Source organism: Nannospalax galili, unplaced genomic scaffold, assembly GCF_000622305.1.
Source record: "Nannospalax galili isolate Female #2095 unplaced genomic scaffold, S.galili_v1.0 scaffold126, whole genome shotgun sequence".
Classification (NCBI taxonomy): Eukaryota; Metazoa; Chordata; class Mammalia; order Rodentia; family Spalacidae; genus Nannospalax; species Nannospalax galili.
The window spans coordinates 3622964-3628384 of record NW_008355275.1 but is presented as its reverse complement, the minus strand read 5'-3'; the positions used below and the strand labels follow the sequence as shown (position 1 = coordinate 3628384).

Genomic DNA, 5421 nt, shown 5'->3' with positions numbered 1-5421 from the left:
TATATATATATATATATTCAGTCGTTTTGAGGTAGCCCCAGCCAGACTGGAACTTCCATCCAGGCTGCCCTTGAACTCACAGAGACCCACCCAACTCTGTCTCCCAAGTGCTGGGATTAAAGGCATATGCCACCACGCCCAGCACTCTTGTCCCTTGTTCTTTAAAAGTTGGCTAGTTGTGGCCTTTTCTATGCATCACACTCTGTTGGAAGGAATCTTCACTGGTGAGAGTTAAGGATACATTAGTTTCCTCTCTACCCTCCATTGTTGTGCTATGTTCCATGAGTCTTAGGTGTAGAGGTTCCACTGCAGTTACATCACCAAGAACTGGACATCTCTCAAACTTATATTCTAAGCTTCTTTGATGAGTGGTGTACAGTATACTTGTCTCCAGATAGCAGGACCACTGCTGCAACAATAGAGGTAGTTTGTTGTGCTGGCCATTAAGGTTATTAGGCTTTAGGGCTGGGTTGGACAATTGATTGATTTTCTCCCTTAGCGGCTTGCATAGTATCCTCCAGAACTATGACAGCTAAACTTCAGTTAAAAGGCTTCCAGGTCTGTTCCTACCCCATTACCATATGATCCATTTATACCACTCCTTGGCATATATCCAAAGGACTCATCCTACTGTAGAGAAAGCTGTACATCCATGTTTGTTGGTGCTCTCTTCACAATAGCTAAGAAATGGAAACAACCTAAATGTCTCTCAACTGACAAATGGATAATGAAAATATGGTACATTTACCCAATGGAGCTCTATTCCACAGTAAGAAAAAGATGAATTTTGCTGGTAAATGGATATAAATAGAGGCTTCACTTATACTAAGTGAAGTAATACAAACACAGGAAAGAAAGCAACATATGCTCTCCTGTTGGGGACCTTTGTTGTGTAAAGTAGAAGTTTCTTCATGTCCAGATAGCTCACGAGCTCGGAGCCATATGCAGAGACTCCTTTCACAGCAGGGCATCTTCCTGGCATTTTTCCTGACTCCTTTGTGAAGTAGCAGCCACAGGAATGTAGCCTCGGGCTCTGTAACTATTAGGCTTTCCTGTGTGATTTTTAAGCAGTTTGGCAGCCTGGCGGGAGTCCATTTCCACATGCAAATGAGGCATCCCCAAAGTACCTATCAGCTGAAGCTTTTACCACTACCCCCACGGTATAAAGTTCCCTGATTCCCCTCAATAATTGAAGAAGCTGGATCACTCTGGGACACTGAGGCTTGGAGCCACGCAGAGCCATTGAATAAAGAGCTGTAACACTGAGTCTGATGAGCTGAGTCTTGTCTCACTGCCTATGATCCAGTCTTCCCGGGAAGAGCTGTCTTTCCATCACCAACTCACGGATCCCAGCTTTAGCCGCCCTCACACTCTTCCATGTGATCCAGCGGCCGGTGGATTTTGCATCTTGAGGAAAGTGCACAGGTGAAATTAGGGCGGGACTCGGCTGGGCAAAGCCCCTGCAGCAGAGAGCCACGGAGGATGTAGGGAAGCAGCGCAGGAGCAGATACCTGCGCACCCCAAGCCTGGCGACCAGCGTGCCCCCATACTCTCCCCCATTTGCACATCACAACACCAATGCTTTATATGTAAGTATATATCCTGATGTGACAACAGAAGCTAGGAAAATGGAAAAGAAATAAGAGGTAAAGGAAAGAAAGAAACTGAAAGAGGTGAATAGTAGGGAACTGATGTTACCAGGGGGGAGTGGGGAAAGTGAGAGTGTTCTCCTGGAAGGAGAGGAGGGAGGGACATGCAGGGGGCCATTGTGGGGGAGGAGGGAACTCAGGAAAGAGGGAAGGATGGGAGCTTGGTGTTAAGGGGAGAGGGAAGGAATAATAGGAGCCCTTGAACTGGGGAGAGAGGAGTGAGGTTGGATGGAGGGATAGAGAGTAGAGGTGAATGGAACTTGGGGGCTTACAGAAACCAGAGGGAAATGCATTGCTCAAAAACCCCTGACAAATACACATACGGTGCCTGGATATTAGTACATATGTATACCTGGGGGCTGTATGGCAAGGAACACAGAACCAGACAGGAGAGAACTCCCTTCAAGTGGTTGGTCAGAGTGATTTAAAATTTACTTTAAAGAATTCTGAAATCAAAGAAACATGAAAACAAAAGACCCAATAAAAGATAGGCTAAGAACCTGAACAAAGAGTTCTCAAATAAAGAAACAAAATGACTAAGAAACACTTTTAAAAATGATCCACCTCTTTAGTAATTAGGGAAATAAAAATCAAAGCAACTTTAAGGTTTCCTTTGACCCCAATAAGAGTGGCTAAGATCAAGAGAACAAATGACACCAAATGCTGATGAGAATGTGCAGAATAGGGTCCGCTCATTCACTGACTGCTGGTGGGAATGCAAACTCATGTAACCACTATTGAAAGCAGTGTGGTTTAAAAAACTAAACAGGTAAATGGATAGATCTAGAAACTGTTATACTAAGCTAAGTAACACAGACTCAGAAAAACAAATGACATATGTTCTCCCTCATATGTGGATCCTAGCACCAAATTCTTTTAAAGTCCAGGTCCTTTTAATAAGATGATGCTCTACAGCAGTCCCTTCTGCATTAAATAATTACCATCATCACAACTTCAGCTGAGCCTGATCACTAAACATCGTCACAATTGGGCTTGTTGACGGTTGTGTTCATTCATTAAGGGAGAGCCAAGCAAGGTCATTGGACCCTCACCAGATTATCCAGCCACTCTCCCCAGCCAAATGTATATAATTTGACCCTAATGACACATGGCTTCCTGGATTTGAGGAGGGCTAAAGTATACAATCTGGGGAAGGCTAAGAAGAGAAGGCATGACCCATGCTAGGTAAAGTCTTTCCAATGTGCATACCCTCAGGTCATACATACACCTCAGCAACCCCTCAGTTATCTTTGTAAGTAAGCTCAATAAATTCATTGGTTCCCCAGTAAAACTTTAATCAAATATTGGCTTGACACTAGAACCTTAAAAGGGAATAAACATTGCTTAGCATTCTGAGGAAAAGAAGTCTCACAACAGATAAAAAATTATTTGTTAATTCTATTGTGTCTCATACTTTTTTAAAAAAAGAAAATGAGAATGTAAAAGATGTTCAAAGGATATGAGAATGGAGATATTTTCCAAAGTAGAAAAAAATGAGAAAGCCTAAGTAAATGATGAAGGTCTGTGTAGTTTTGTTATTATATATAAAGGATAAGATAAAAATAATACACATAATATTAAAATGTCTATGGTCATAATTTAGTCAACTAGTTTAAGGAACAAAATAAATATCTACTCAAGGTTTATCTGAGAATATTTGGTTTTTTACCCAAGGCTTATCTACGTTCCAAGGTCAACTAAGTTCCAGGGGACTATGGAACATCTGTCAAAATGTCTTGTAACTGTGGAGAGTCACCTGTCCTCTTGTTCAGGGAGGCCATGGAAACCCCACCAGATGGACTTGAACCAGTGTCCAATCTACAAAGAGGAGGATCAACTCACAGGAAACATTTCCTCCATGCTTCCAAGTGATGCCAGCCATGGTTGAGAAGGACCTTTGACTTATCTTCACATAGATGGAACTGGTAAAAGCACTGCAGCAGGGGCCCCTCCCAAGCCAATGTGACCACTGAGGAACAAATCCTCAAATGACTTTAAGTATATATACAAACTGATTTATTTGGGCCAACTGTATGGCCTTAAACACCCAAAAGGAAAGTATAACCTAAGAGTAAAGTCATCAATATATTTCTTTAAGAGTTCAAGGCATTACACTTCCCACACACTAAGCTTAAGTCTATATGAAAAGTTATTTAAACAATTATTTCTCATTGATGATTTTGCTCCTAACCAGAAAGCGCTGCTCAAATGAAAGACTTCAAATCTTAATCTCAAATACTATAGTGCCTACATGTAGCTAAGGGAGACAACCAACTATTGTTCTAAAATGATGGATAAATTTGATTTCTCCCCCTATCTAGAAGTCTTTGAGAGGAAAATGACACTGAGTCTAACCACTCCGACATCTATTAAAATACCTGAAAGCAAATCCTGAATCCATCACTCCAGAATCCAGCCTTGGAAGACAAAAGAAAAATGAGGAGGAACCTAATAGAGGGATGCTTTTGGAGGCCTTTGTCAAGGAATTCTGATGGACTCTCATATGAACATTTGAAAATTGCCCTGTTCTGACTTTTTTCTAGTTCCTCGTCTAGAACTTATAATGCTAATTACTCTTGCCTTTACTTCTCCTTCACATCTCATATTCACAATTCAAGGACTTTCTTTTCACCCTAGAGATAAGAGTTATGTAATTTGGAAGCCTTTTAGATAGGCCCACTGAAGGGGTACTTCAATTGTCTCACTCTGTGTCCCTGTTCAGCCTGGAAGAAGCCAGAGCGGTCTGTGTTCAATTCTCCATTGGCAATTTGGGTAACCTCTTCAAAGGATGGTGTGATAAGAATAAGAGGTAGGAATTGACTAGGTACTGAGGATAAGAAGACCCTAAAGAAAAGTAACCTGTTTCTTGGCAAAAACTCACAATATCCTGGGGCTCTTAGCAATATACTCCATTCCAAAGGCCAAAAATGTCAAATATATTTGGGAGCTTTTATCTGATCCTTAAAAGATTTTAGGGTTACCTCTTCAGAGGGGAGAATGTTAGAGTAGCCAAAAGCCCCATAAAAAAATAAATCTGTGGCCAGCTGCTGCCCATGCAGGTACCATTGCTCCATGTGCACTCACTGTGGTGGCTCAGAACACTGGTCTGGGGCCCAAGAAGAATCTTTTCCAGGCCTTAGGCATTACCATGAAAACCTCCAGGGGCACCATTGAAATTTTGAGTGATGTGCAGCTGATAAAGACTGGAGACAAAGTGGGAGCCAGTGAAGCCACACTGCTGAACATGCTGAACATCTCCCCTTTCTCCTTTGGGGTGATCATACAGCAGGTGTTTGACAATGACAGCATCTACAACCCAGAAGTGCTTGACATCACAGAGGAAACTGCATTCTCATTTCCTGGAGGGTGTCTGCAAGGTGGCCAGGGTTTGTCTGCAGATTGGTTACCCAACCGTTCCCTCAGTCCCACATTCTATCATGAGTGGGTACAAGCGTGTCCTGGCTTTGTCTGGGGAGACTGATTATACCTTCCCACTTGTTGAAAAGGTCAAGGCCTTCTTGGCTGATCCATCTCATTTGTGGCTGCTGCCCCTGTAGTTGGTGCTGCTGCTGCTGCTGTTGTTGCTGCTTCTGCTGCTGCCACCACTGCTGCTCCTGCTGCAGCCCCAGCCATGGTTGAAGCTAAGGAAGAGTCAGAGGAGTCAGATGAGGATATGGGATTTTATCTCTTTGACTAATTCCCCAGAAAGCAAACAGCTTGGCCTTTATTTGAGAAACGTGGAAATAAATTCTTACTGTTCTTAAAAAATAAA

General features: G+C 42.5%; 1 pseudogene across 1 annotated transcript in view; it reads left to right on the top strand.

The window, feature by feature from the left end:
* LOC103749521 overlaps positions 1–5346 on the top strand; it is a 6045-nt pseudogene extending 699 nt beyond the window's left edge. Inside the window, exon 2 of the transcript XR_001872891.1 lies at positions 4694–5346. The product of XR_001872891.1 is annotated as a 60S acidic ribosomal protein P0 pseudogene (transcript). The remainder of the gene's footprint in view (positions 1–4693) is intronic.
* The last annotated feature ends 75 nt before the right edge of the window (positions 5347–5421 follow it).